This window comes from Macrotis lagotis, chromosome 2 (genome assembly GCF_037893015.1).
Source record: "Macrotis lagotis isolate mMagLag1 chromosome 2, bilby.v1.9.chrom.fasta, whole genome shotgun sequence".
Taxonomy (NCBI): Eukaryota; Metazoa; Chordata; class Mammalia; order Peramelemorphia; family Peramelidae; genus Macrotis; species Macrotis lagotis.
In genome coordinates, this window is record NC_133659.1 from 265,661,207 (window position 1) to 265,675,795 (window position 14,589).

The window sequence follows — 14,589 nt, forward strand, 5'->3', positions numbered from 1 at the left end:
AGTATCTGAGTTCAAATCTGACCTCAGACCCTTAACCTAGCTGTGAGGCCTTGGACAAGCCACTTAACTCCATTTGCCTTGCAAAAACCTAAAAAAAAAAAAAGAATGTACTACATGCAAGTCTACACCAGAGTTCAGGATATAGATTTGTTAGTGAAACTCATTTTGGAGAGTTATGGGCGATCCTGTTTGTAGTATCTGTTGGTTAATAAAGTCTCCTGGAGCATGAAGAGGTCCTGAAAGGAAGATGAAGTTATGAGCCCAGGCCTGAGCCTTTGTGGGGAATCATTTAAATTGGACCCAGATCTGGAGAGTTAACCTTTGTCTTTTTGGGTCACCTCAGAGGGTTTTAGCTCTCTTTCCCATGCCTCCCACTGGACATCAAACCCTACTGAGGCTAGCTTAAAGCTTTTCAGCAGAAATAGTTTAGGGTGCTACTAATCTACTCATAAACTTGAAGGTTAAAAATCACATAGTTCTCCTCCAAAAAAGGACCAGACTGCCCATATTTGGATAATTTACAGAACTGCTTTTCTGAGTGCATATGAGACCAAGGTTCCTTTATGTCACAGCTAATATACTTCCTCTGAGTAAGAAGGAAGATAGAATCTTTGCCTTTTCTTCATTTTTACAGTCTCCATTTATGCATCAGACAACAATAAGATAGCAGTTTGGTTTTTTACTATGTTGTTGTTTTTGTTTTCTTGATGAAGATCAGGACATCAGTGACATGATGCCATGACATACAAATAAATGCCATTTGAGTGAAGGGGTGTTGTACTAGGTTGCCAGCTTCACTATATATTCCAAAGTCATCTGAATCCAGTGGTCAGATAAAGATCAGGACATCTGTAGATGGTTCTGAATGCAGTTGGAGACCTTGGCCTTTTTAAGCCAAGGTCTTTCCCAGATCAGAGTTACTGGTGGTACTGAGTGAATGACGAAAAACATTCACTAAATCTCATTATGTGTGTGTACCATGCTAAGTACTGGAGCTAGAAATTCATATACTAAAGTGAACCAGTATCTATCCTCAAAGAACATCTATTCTTTCTTTTTATTTTTACAAGGCAATGGGGTTAAGTGACTTGCCCAAGGCCACACAGCTAGGTAATTATTAAATGTCTGAGGCTGGATTTGAACTCAGATGCTCCTGACTCCAGGGCTGGTGCTCTATCCACTGAGACACCTAGCTGCCCCAAGAACTTCTATTCTAATGGATGAAAGTGACACATTTAGAGAAATGATGGCCAGGACAGAGAAAGACACAAAGATGATGAATGGAACAATAGAGGGTTAATTCATACATGCTTTGGAATTGATTATTTTATTATAGTTAAGGAGAAAAGAAAATATATTAGAAAAATAAAATAGGAAAAGGAAAATTTTTTAAAATTTATGGACAAAAGAGTGAAATTGGTAGTGATGGTATGTGTCGGGGAAAGTATCATAGGATGAAGAGAAAGACTAATCAGAGAGAATATAACCAAGAAATTTTGAAGTTCGGAAGAATCATGAATTCAAATCTGGCCTCAGACATTTACTGGCTGTCTGATCTTGGGCAAGACACATAAGACATGTTTCTGAACTTCATTATCTTGCATTCTGATGAGGCTCTCTGATCCACTCAGAGTATCATTAGTTAAAAAAAGGAACTGAATTATAAAATAGGTAGACATATCAGAGGACCAGTGTGCAAAATCTGGAACTGCTACAAATGAGGTAATGTCTATTAAATAAAGTCATAAATATCAATTTGTAGATATCATCTTGTTCTTGTTTTTTGGGAAAGGGTTCAAAGTTCTGAAACAAGTTGATATACTGATATTTTTATTTTATATTTAATGTTCTATGGACTATTGGACAACCAGATAAAAGAATTGATTTTTATAGTTGACTAAATGTATTTGAATGTGAATGTATTATCTATAGGCTCATTTAAAGCATGCAAGACTCATGTGTACCTTGTCCTATTCTTACTTTATTTTGAGCTATGCTAGTTCTTTATAATTTAAGAGCTTTTTGTTCCATGCAGCTTGGAGATAATGAATATATGATACAACTAAATCTATTTTTAAAAGTTGTTTTAGCAAGACTTCTGGCCAAGATGGCAGAGAGAAACCCAGGCCCTGTGCTAAGGTCTCCTGATCTCCTCTCATAAACAATATTAAACAAACCTCTTAATGGAAATCCCATCAACAATGCCCAGAAAGAGAAGCTAGAAAAACAACATGGACCTTAAGGTCTGTCTTTGGGGTTCAGGGGTGTGGTGAGTGCAGAGAGCTGACAGCCAGTGGGGGAGGGGGAGAGCAAGACTAATCTAAGATCAGCCCTGGGGGCTTTCACTGTGGGAACCACTTTGCTCTGAGAACCACTTAGTGTGGGAACCGCTTGGCTGTGGGAAGAACTTCGCTCTGAGAATCAGAGAGTAGGGGTGTGGCTGTGGAGTCCGACTGACAGTCTGAGATTTCCAGGAGAGTAGGTTCCTGCCTCCAACATCCCCTACTAGCTACTCAGTGAGCAAAGCCTCCAGCATCCCCTACTAGCCAGCTAGAGATATTATACTCAGTGAGTAAAACCTCTAGGGATCTCAATACCAAACCTCTGTGAACCAGCCCCTCCCCAACACAAGATCTTAAGAAAGTGAAGAAAGGCCAGTGAAAAGGGGGGGCCATAGAAAAATTCCTAGAAGGAAAAGACCCTAATTCAGAGAGAGACATAGAGCCCCTGAGGAGAATATGATTTGGTCTCTGGCACAGAAAGATTTCCTTGAAGAAATCAGGAAGGAGTTTAAAAATCAATTGGAAAATTTGGGAAAAGAAACCCAAGAGAAAATTAACACCTTGCAACAAGAAAACAAATCCTGGGAAAATACAACTGGATAAATGCAAAAAGAAATTAATTCTTTCAAAACCTCAAATGATCAAAAGGAAAACTCTTACAAAAATAGAACTGACCAACTGGAAAAGGAGTTGCAAAAGGTAAATGAAGAAAATTCTTTCCCAAAAAAAGAATGGAATCTATGGAAAACAATGACTTTATGAGACAAGAAGAATTGGTTAAAAAAAAACAAAAAAATTGAAAAAAGAAAAGAAAATGTTAAATACCTCATCAGCAAAATCACTGACCTTGAGAATAGATTGAGGAAAAATAACCTAAAAATTATTGGTCTTCCTGAAAACATTGAAGAGAAAAAAAGCCTGGTCTTAATATCACAAGATTTAGTGATGGAAAACCTGCCCTGATATCATGGAACCCAGAAGACAAAATAATTATTTAAATAATACATCAATTCCCCCTGGGAAAAGGATCCCAAAATGAAAACATCAAGGAATATTGTAGCCAAATGCCATAACTATCAGATAAAAGAGAAAATCCTGCAAGCAGCCAGAAAGAAACAATTTAAATACCAAGGAGCCATAGTAAGGATTACACAGGACCTGGCAGCATCAACATTAAGGGGTCAAAGGGCTTGGAATGTAATATTCCAAAAAGCAAGGGAGCTTGGAATACAGTCAAGAATCCAATATTCAGCAAAACTGTGCCTTCTTTTCCAGGGCAAAAGATGGACATTTAATGAAATAGGAGACTTCCAACTTTTCCTGATGAAAAGACCAGAGCATAATAGAAAATTTGAACTTCAAACAGGAGACTCAAGAGATACATGAAAAGGTAAAATTTTAAAAAGGGAGGGATGGGGAAAAACTTATCAAATAAGATGAAACTGGCAATATCCCTACCTGTAAGAAAGACTTTAACAACTCTTGAGAATTATAACTCTATTAGAGAGAATTTAATTAGCCAGAAGAGATGGATACACATTACTTATTTGAGAAACTGTTTTCCAATAAGATGAAACTGGATATATCCTTACCTGAGAGAAAGACTCTAATAACTCTCAATAATTGTAATTCTAGCAGAGAGAATAGCCAGAAGTGATGGACACTCATGACCTTTTAACGACTCAAACAGAGTGATTTAAAAATAGTACCTCCTTAAAAAGGAGGAAAGTAAAGAGATAGGAGGATGGAGGAGATTGAATGAGGTAAATATCATTACATTAATTACAAAGAACTTATTGCAATAGAGGGGAAGAAGTAAGGAGGTGAGAACAGACTGGCTTAAGGTTAATATACTTACACTCAGTCAAGTTAGGAAACTTATCTTACCTTTAAAGTGTTAAAAAGGGAAAAGGGGAGGGGGAGGAAAGGGGGAATCGACAGAAGGAAGGGAAGGAAGAAGGGGCACAGGGAAAGGGGAAACGGGGAGGGGTTGGATATAGGAGGGAAAACACACTAAAGGTGGTGGAATTCGGAAAAAAACACTGGGGGAATATGGCTAAAGGGACAAAAGGGGGAAAATACAGAGGGAAGATAACATGGAAGGCAATAAAGAGTTAGTAATTATAGCTTTGAATGTGAATGGGATGAATTCTCCCTTAAAACATAAGTGAATAGCAGAGTAGATTAGACACCAGAATCCTACAATATTCTGCTTACAAGAAACTTGTCTGAAGTAGAGAGGTACATATAGAGTAAAGGTAAAAGGCTGGAACAAAATATATTTTGCTTCAGGTGAAGTAAAAAAAAGCAGGGGTAGCAATCCTTATCTCAGACAAAGCAGCTGCAAAAATAGATATTATTAAGAGGTAAGAAGGAAATTACATCCTCCTAAAAGGTACCATAGACAATAAGGTAATTTCAATACTGAATATGTACACATCCAATGGTATAGCATTCAAATTCTTAGAGGAGAAGTTGAAGGAGTTACAGAAATGCATAGACAGCAAAACTCTACTAGTGGGAGACTTCAACCTCCGGCTCTCACATTTAGATAACCTAACTATAAAAGAAGCAAGAAGGAAGTTAATGAGGTAAATAGATTGTTAGAAAACCTAGACATGATAGACTTATGGAGGAAATTGAATGGGTATAGAAAGGAATATACATTCTTTTCTGCAGTACATGGCACTTACACAAAAATTGACCACATACTAGGACATAAAAACCTAATAATCAATTGTAGAAGGGCAGAAATAGTGAATACATCTTTCTCAGATCATAATGCAACAAAAATCATATGCAATATTGGGCCAGAGAGATATAGACCCAAAACCAATTGGAAACTGAATGACCTCATTTTAAAGAATGAGTGGATCAAGCAGCAAATTATAGAAAGAATTAATTATTTTATCCTAAATAATGACAGTAATGAAACAACATAGCAAAATCTATGGGATACACTCAAGGCAACTGTCAGGGGATATATTATATCTTTAAATGTTTATATGGCTAAATTAGAGAAAGAGGAAATCAATGAGTTAAATATGTAACTTAGAAAATTAGAGAAAAACAAATTAACCCCCCCAGTTAAATACCAAAGTAGAAATTCTAAAAATTAAAGGAGAAATTAATAAAATCAAAAGCAAGAAAACTATTGAACTAATAAATAAAACCAAGAGCTGGTTTTATGAAAAAACCAAAAAAAAATTCATAAGCCTCTGTTCAATTTGATTAAAAAAAAGAAATAAGAGAACAAAATTGCCAGTATCATAAATGAAAACAGTGAACTCACTACCAATGAGGAGGAAATTAAAATAATAATGCAGAATTAGTTTGCCCAACCAACTCTATGCCAACAAATTTGATAATCTAAATGAAATGGATGAACATTTAAAAAAATATAAGTTGCCCAGGTTAAATGAAGAGGAAATTAAATATCCAAATAACCCTATCTCCAGAAAAGAAATTCAACAAGCCATTATTGAACTCCCTAAGAAAAAATCTCCAGGGCCAGATGGATTCACAAGTGAATTCTATCAAACATTTAAGGAACAACTGATTCCAATTCTATATAAACTATTTAGAAAAATAGGTGAAGACAGAACTCTGCCTAATTCTTTCTATGACACCAATATGGTGCTGATACCTAAACCAGGAAGAGTTAAAACAGAGAATAAAAATTATAGACTTATCTCCCTGATGAATATAGATGCCAAAATCTTAAATAAAATCTTAGCAAAATGACTACAACAAGTTATCGCTAGGATAATACATTATGACCAAGGAAGATTTATCCCAGGAATTCAGGGTTGGTTCAATATTAGAAAAACCGTGAGTATAAGTAATTATATCAATAGGAAACCTATCAGAAATCATATGATTATAGTAATAGATGCTGAAAAAGCTTTTGACAAAATACAGCACTCATTCCTACTGAAAACAATAGAGAGCATAGGAATAAATGGATCGATCCTTAGAATAATAAACAGCATCTATCTGAAACCATCAACAAGCATTATATGCAACAGGGATAGGCTAGAGGCATTCAGGGTGAAACAAGGATGCCCACTATCACCACTACTATTCAATGTCATATTAGAAATGTTAGCTTCAGGGGTAGCTAGGTGGCACAGTGGATAGAGCACTGGCCCTGGAGTCAGGAGTACCTGAGTTCAAATCCGGTCTCAGACACTTAATAATTACCTAGAGGTGTGGCCTTGGGCAAGCCACTTAACCCCATTGCCTTGCACAAAAAAAAGGAAGAAATGTTAGCTTCAGCAATTAGAGAAGAAAAAGAAATTGAAGGAATTAGAAGAGGGAAGGAAGAAACAAAATTCTCACTCTTTGCAGATGACATGATGGTATACCTAAAGAATCCCAAAAAATCATCTAAAAAGTATTAGAAATAATTAGCAACTTTAGCAGTCGTAGGATATAAAATAAACTCTCATAAATCCTCAACATTTCTATATATGACTAGCAAGTTGCAGCACAAAGAGCTAGAGAGAAAAATCCCATTCAAATTAATTTCAGACAATATAAAATACCTGGGATTCTACTTGTCAAGGCAGACTCAGAAACTTTTTTTGAAAACAATTACAAAACACTTCTCACACAACTAAAATCAGACAAATATCAACTGCTCATGGATAGGTCAAGCTAATATAATTAAAATGACAATTCTACCAAAATTAAACTACTTGTTTAGGGCCCTACCAATTAAAATTCCAAAAAATTACCTTAATTAGTTAGAAAAAATTGTAAGTAAATTCATATGGAGAAATAAAAAGTCAAGAATCTCCAGAGATTTAATGGGAAAAAAAGTGCAAAAGAAGGTGACAGCCCTACCAGATCTAAAAGTACATTATAAAGCATCATTCATCAAAACTGTCTGGTGTCCAGCTATTGGGATAAAAAAAATCTCTCTTTGATTAAAAACTTTTGGAAAATTGGAAGTTAGTATGGAAGAAACTTAGATTGGACCAACATCCCACACCCTATAACAAGATAAGATCAAAATGGATACAGGACCTAGACATAAAAACAATATTATAAGCAAACTAGAAGATGAAGGAATAGTTTTACCTGTCAGATCTATGGAAAGGGAAGCAATTTATGACCAAGGAAGAGATGGAGAACACCAAAAACAAACTAGATAATTCTGATTACATTAAATTAAAAAGCTTTTGCACAGACAAAACCACTGTAACCAAGATCAAAAGAAGTGTAGTAAATTGGCAAACAATTTTTATTGACTAGTGTTTCTGACAAAGAAGTCAGAACTGAGTCAATTTTTTAAAAAAAACAGACAAGCCATTCCCCAAATGACAAATGGTCAAAGGATATGCAAAGGCAATTTACAGATGAGGAAATCAAAACAATCCATTAGTCATATGAAAAATTGCTCTAAATCACTAATTATCATAGAAATGCAGATTAAAACATCTTTGAGATACCACCTCATACCTCTCAGACTGGCCAATATGATCAGAAAGAGCAATGATCAATGTTGGAAGGATGTGGGAAATCTGGGGCACTAATACATTGTTGGTGGAGCTGTGAACTCATCCAAACTTTCTGGAGAGCAATTTGGAATTATGCCCAAAAGACAACCAAAAAGTGCATACTCTTTGATCCAGCAATACCACTACTGGGTCTATACCCTGAAGAGATTATGTAAAAGGGTAAAACATCAAAAAATGTACAAAAATATTCATAGCAGCTCTGTTTGTGGTGGCAAAGAAATGGAAACTGAGGGAATGTCCATCAATTGGGGAATGGTTTAACTAACTGTGGTATATGTATGTGATGGAACACTATTGTTCTATTAGAAACCAGGAGGGATGGGAATTCAGGGAAATCTGGAAGGATTTGAGTGAACTGATGCTGAGCAAGATGAACAGAACCAGAAGATTGTACAACCTAACAGCAACATGGGAGTGATGATCAACCTTAATGGACTTGCTCATAGCAAAAGGGCAACACTCAGGTGCACAATTTTGGGATATTTGTGATGGAGAATGCCATCTGCATCCTGAGAAAGAATTTTGGAGTTTGAACAAAGACAAAGACTTTCTATGTACTTTTAATTTAATTTTAAAAAATTGTCTTATTATGTAATTCTGCTATATCTCATACTATATATTTCTTCCTTAAGGATATGATTTCTCTCTCATCACATTCAACTTAGATCAATGCATACTATGGGCATGATGTGAAGATTAACAAATTGCCTTCTGTGGAGGGGTGGGGGGTGGGGGGGAGGGAAGCAAGATTGGGGGTGAAAATTGTAAAACTGAAAATAAATAAATCCTTTCTAAATTTTTTTAAAAGTTGTTTTAGCATATGGATCTCATGTGCACTTTGTTCTATTATTTGATTTTGATCTCTTCTAGTTCTCTATATTTTGAGACCTTTCTATTCCAAAAAACTTGGAGATTATAAATTTATGACATAACTAAATCTATTTTAAAAGTTGTTCCTTGGGCTCAGATTGTAATAATGGTCCAATTCCACTACTTTTTATTGGTTAACATGATAGGCACTATATAAATGATAGTAATTTTTTCCAAGACATTTTGAAATCTGTATTTGTAGTATGGGGGAGATGTGTTAATCTCTCAGTTTATGAAAGATTTCAAGCTTCTGAATTTATAGATTTTAGTCATTAAGTTATACCTTGCTAGTTATTTGGTAGGTACTAAAAATTTTCAATTACAATAATAATTTGCATATCTTTATTGTTTCTTTGCAAGATCAGCATTGTGTTTATTCTTTCAAAAGATAACCCTTCTGCCATTTCTATAGGTGGTGTAGACAGATAGATGACACAGTGGATAAAGGGACAGGCCTGGAGTCAGGAAGACATGAGTTGAAATCTGGTGTCATATCCTCTGCATGACCTTGGACAAGTCTCTAACCTCTATTTAGCACAATTCTTCATCTGTTAAAATGTGGATAATAGCACCTACCTCCCAGGGTTGTTGTGAAGATCAAATGAGATGATTTTTAGCAGGGTTTGATACATAGTAGGCATTATATAAATAATAACTGTTATTATAATGACCATTTCAATTTCCTCATCTATAAAATGACCAAATGCTTGCCTAGGCTCCTGTCTTTATAGCTTCAGCACCTGAGTACCAACCTTATGTTCACAACATACTACCACTAACCTCACCTTGCCCATCCTCCAGTAAGTGGAGTACATAAGATCAAAGATTTGAAGGGACCTTACAGATAACCATAAGAATGGGAACTTCTTGAAAATATAGACTGGTTTGTTAGTTTTGCTTGTTTTTTGCCTTTCTTTATTCTCCAAGTACTTAGTATCATCCTTGACAATATGTTTATTGACTTGATATGATCTAATCCAACCTTTATCATTTAATGATACTGAGTCCCAAAAAAGTTTGTAAGTGACTTTTGTAAAATCACATATGCCACATGAGAAGAGTCAGATTTTGATCCAAAGCATCTGACTCCAAATCCATCATTCTTTCCAATGTTCTCTACTTCCTCCCTTTTGTCTTAGAATTGATGGCATTTTAGAGATCTGGCTGGAAATTCATGCTTCCATAAGCAAGATATTTTTTTCCAGATGTCAAAGATAGATATCAGGTAACATGAATATTAAAATATTTGGTGATTTTATCAGCTCTTCTAACAGAGTGAATCTATGGGGGGGTCAAAATGAGTCTATTTTTTCCATGGTGGGGTATTTTGACCTTCAGTTTTTCAGAACGAAGTTAACTTGTGACTCCAAGCTTGAATTTTTGAGTACAATAGCATCTTATCCCAGCATGACCTTACTTTCTATGCTACAAAATCCATTCTTTTAATGGACACTCAAATATTTAAAGTTGAAGAGATTTCATTCTTTCATCTTTACATTCTCTTGAAAGTAAAGGACTTTTTGCTGGCAGTAAAGACTAGTATTCTTGGGCTAATTATAAATTTTTCATTTCTGATAATAGAGAAAAAAATAATTCTAATTTTACATGTCAGTAGTAGTTTACTTGACTTTATTGTCAGGAAACATTCACTTTTAAGAACATCTCTCTTGGCTTCAGTTTCCTTACCTGCAAAATAATTATAACAGAGAAAGAAAAGAAAGGAGAGAGAGAGAGAGAGAGAGAGAAATGAAGGAAGAAAGGAAGGAAGAAAAAGGAAGGAAAGAACGAAAGAATGAAAGAGAGTAAGCAAACAAGCAAGCAGAAAAGAAAGGGATGAAGGAAGAAAAAGAGAAAAGGAAGGATGGTAGGAAGGAAGGAAAAGAAAGAAAGAAAGAAAGAAAGAAAGAAAGAAAGAAAGAAAGAAAGAGGAAGGAAGGAAGGAAGCATAGCTACTGACTACTTGGGTTCAGTTACTGCCATGCAAAGAATCATGACTCAGACCCTGGAATTCAGGTGTGGAAAGAAAAATAAACATTTATTAAAAAAAGTTACAACACATAAGAAAGCAAAGGGGGAAAGAGAGAGACAGAGAGAGACAGAGAGAGACAGAGACAGAGACAGAGAGACAGAGATCAAAGGACAGTCATGCAGAGTTGACTGGGCCAGAGAGTCAGATGACTGGCCCTGAACAGAGGTTCAACCCAGATTTTTATAGTCTTGCCCCTTATTCAGAGGACAAAAGGTGAATTCCTTTCCCCCTTACTGGACTGGGAATTAAGTAAAGGGTTGAAACCTGAGGAGATCAGGATATAAATTTTACATTAAATAATGAAACAATGGTAGTTGATTTATATCTCAAGAGTGGGGAACCTCCACCCAATTTAACAAGATTTAACTGCCTTTAAGATTACAAATTTTCTGGGGGAGGAGCCAAGATGGAGGCATGAAGGCAGCATTTCCTGAGAAGTCCAGCCCCTCAACCCCCGCCCCCCCCCTAAACAAACAAAAGATGGCTCCAGCCAAAATTTAGCAGGGCAGAATCCACAGAAAGACTGAGTGATACATCTTCCCAATTAACTTAGAACTTCCTCGGGAAAGGTCTGTTTCACCAGGACCAGGGGTTGGAAAAAAAGCTGTGGCCCAGCCCGGCCCAGCCCGGCCCAGCCCAGCCCAGCCCAGAGATCACCTGCAACAGCTTGAAGGAGCAGTGAGAGAACTCTGCTGCACCTGGGTGAGTGTGGTGTGAGGAGCACCGGCCACAGAATCTGCAGTGATAATCAGGAGAAAGCAGCCTGCACCCCCCAGAGACAGTAAGGGAAGTCCGCAGAGAATTCTCTGCTCTCACTGGGGTAGGACTGCTGTTTTCCTACATTCACATATTACAATTTGGGCCTCCATACTAAAAAACCAAGCTGGATCTCTCCTTATAATCCCAGGGTGGAGGGCAGTGCTGTGTTCATGTACATATCAAAGCACAGACTAGAGAACACAAGACCTTGGAGGAATAAAGGTCCCAGTGGGATGTCCCAACAAAAAACCCCCAAAGCCTTGGAAGTGCTGTAAATTAGTCTTGGACTGAGGAAATGAGTAAACAACAGAAAAAGAAGACTCTGACCATAGAGAATTACTTTAGTCCCATGGAAGATCAAAACATATACTCAGATGATGACAAAATTGAAGCTTCCATATCTAAAACTTCCAAGAGAAATAGAAAATGAGTTCAGACTGTGGATGAGCGCAAAAAAGACTTTGAAAAGCAATTAAGGGAGGTAGAAGAAAAATTGGGAGGAGAAATGAAAGCAATGCAGAAAAATCATGAAAACCAAATCAAAAGCTTGGTGAAAGATATACAAAAAAACTGAAGAAAATAATTTGTTAAAAACCAGTTTAGGCTTAATGGAAAAAGCAAAAAAAAAAAGGCAAATGAGGAGAAGAATGCCTAAAAAGCAGAATTGGCCAGCTGGAAAAGGAGACAAAAAAGTTCTCTGAAGAAAATAACTCCTTCAAATGCAAAAATGGAATTAAAGGAAGCTGATGACTTTGCAAGAAATCAGGAAGGAAATAAACTCTTCCAAAAAAGCCAAAAATTAGAAGAAAATGTTAACTATCTTATTGGAAAAACAACTGACCTTGAAAACAGATCCAGAAGAAATAATTTAAAAATTATTGGACTATCTGAAAGCCATGGCCAGGAGAAGAGCCTAGACTTCATTTTTCAAGAAATAATACAGCAAAATTACCCTGAGATCCTAGAAGCTGAGGGTAAAATAGAAATCGAGAGAATTCATCAGTCACCCCCTGAAAGGGATCCCAAAAGAAAAACTTCCAGGAATATTATAGCCAAATTCCAAAACTTCCAAATCCAAGAGAAAATTCTAAAAGCTGCCAGAAACAGAAAATTCAACTATCGAGGCTCCATATTCAGGATTACACAGCATCTGGCAGCATCTACATTAAGGGCTCGTAGGGATTGGAGTATGATATTCTGGAAGGCAAAAGATCTTGGTTTACAACCAAGAATCAACTACCCAGCAAAACTGATCATCCTCTTTTCAGGGGAAAAGATGGACTTTCAATGAAACAGGGAACTTTCAAACTTTCCTATAGAGATGACCAGAGTTGAACAAAAAGTTTGATCGCCAAGTACAGGACTCTGGTGAACCATATAGGGTGTGGAAGAGAGGGACTGACTATGAGGAACTTGATGATGTTGAACTGTTTGTATTTCTGCATGGGAAGAAGATATTGATAACTCATATGAACTTTCTCATTTATAAGAGCTGTTAGAAGGAGCATATGTAGATAGGACATAAGAAGGAGCAGAATATAATGGAGTGATGTGGTAAAGGGATGGAGTCAATGGACGATGGGGGAAGTACTGGGAGGAAGGAAAAGGAGAAGAAGAAGAAGCTGAGAGATTTCACATAAGAGTCAAGGAAAAAGCTTTTTCAATGGAGTGGAGGGGGGAGGCAAGGGGGAATGAGTGAGCCTTTATTCTCATCAGAAATGACTCAGGGAAGAAATGACATGCACACTTAATAGGGTGAGGAAATCTGTCTTGCCCTGGAGAAGGATGGGAGGAAAGGGATGGGATGAGGTGGAATGGGGGGAGGGAAGAGGGGAATAGGTGATAGAAGAGAGGGAACATCAAGGGAGAGGGTACTCAGATGCAACACACTTTTGGACAGGGCCAGGATGAAAGGAGAGAGAGAACAGAATGAGAGTGGGGAGAAATAGAATGGAGGTACAGCTAGTAATAGCAACTGTGGGAAAAATATTGAAGCAACTTCTCTGGTGGACTTATAAAGAAGGCAACTCACCCCAGAGACAGAGCTATTGGAATCTGAACACAGACTGAAGTACACTTTTTTTCTCTCCCTCTCTATTCTTGAGGTTTCCCATCTTCTTGCGGGGGAGGGGAGGGGGTTTATGTTTATTCTTATGTTTACTCTTTTAACATTCAATTTACATCAATGTGTGGCATGAAAACAATGTAGAGACTGTCAGACAGCCTTCTGTGAGGGGGGAGGGAGGGAGGGAGGAGGGGGAAATTGTAGAATTCAAGAGCCTTGCAAAAAATGATGGATATATATTACTATTGCATATAATTGGAAAACAAATAAAATGTTAAAATGTTAAACAAAAAAAAAGATTACAAATTCTCTATAGCTTTTCCATGGTAGTTGATTTACATCTCAAGAGTGGGGGATCTCCACCCAATTTAACAAGATTTAACAGCCTTCAAGATTACAAATATTGTTTCTGCTAGTTCACAACACTCTACATCTTTCCCCTGCATCAAAAGGAAGGAAAAGAGAAAGAAAGAAAGATAGAAAGAAAGAAAGAAAGAAAGAAAGAAAGAAAGAAAGAAAGAAAGAAAGGAAGGAAGGAAGGAAGGAAGGAAGAAAGAAAGAGAAAGAAGGAAAAGAAGGCATGAAGGAAGATAAAGAAAAGGGAAAGAAAGAGAAAGAAAAAGGAAAGAAAGAAAGACAGAAAAGGAAAGAAGGAAAATAAGGAAGGAAGGAAGGAAGGAAGAGAAAGAAAGAAAGAGAAAGAAAGAAAGAAAAGGAAAGAAGGAAAAGAAGGAAGAGAGAGAAAAAAGAAAAAGGAAAGAGGGAAAAGAAGGAAGAAAGAAGGAAAGAAACGAAGAAAGAAATGAAAGATAGGAAGGAAGGAAAGAGAAAAAGGAATGAAAGAGTCAGAAGGAAGGATGGAAAGAAGGAAGGAAGGAAGGAGGGAAGAGAAAATAAAGGAGCTAAATAGGGCAACTTGCCAGCAGCAGGCGGTTCCTATTACTCAAAGAGGTTGTTGTTTGTCCCACAAGTGCTATTTAAATTTTAGCTACTATTAAATATTAAAGATTAACAAAATAATTTTGTCCAGATACTTTGCAGAAATTGTCAACAAATTTT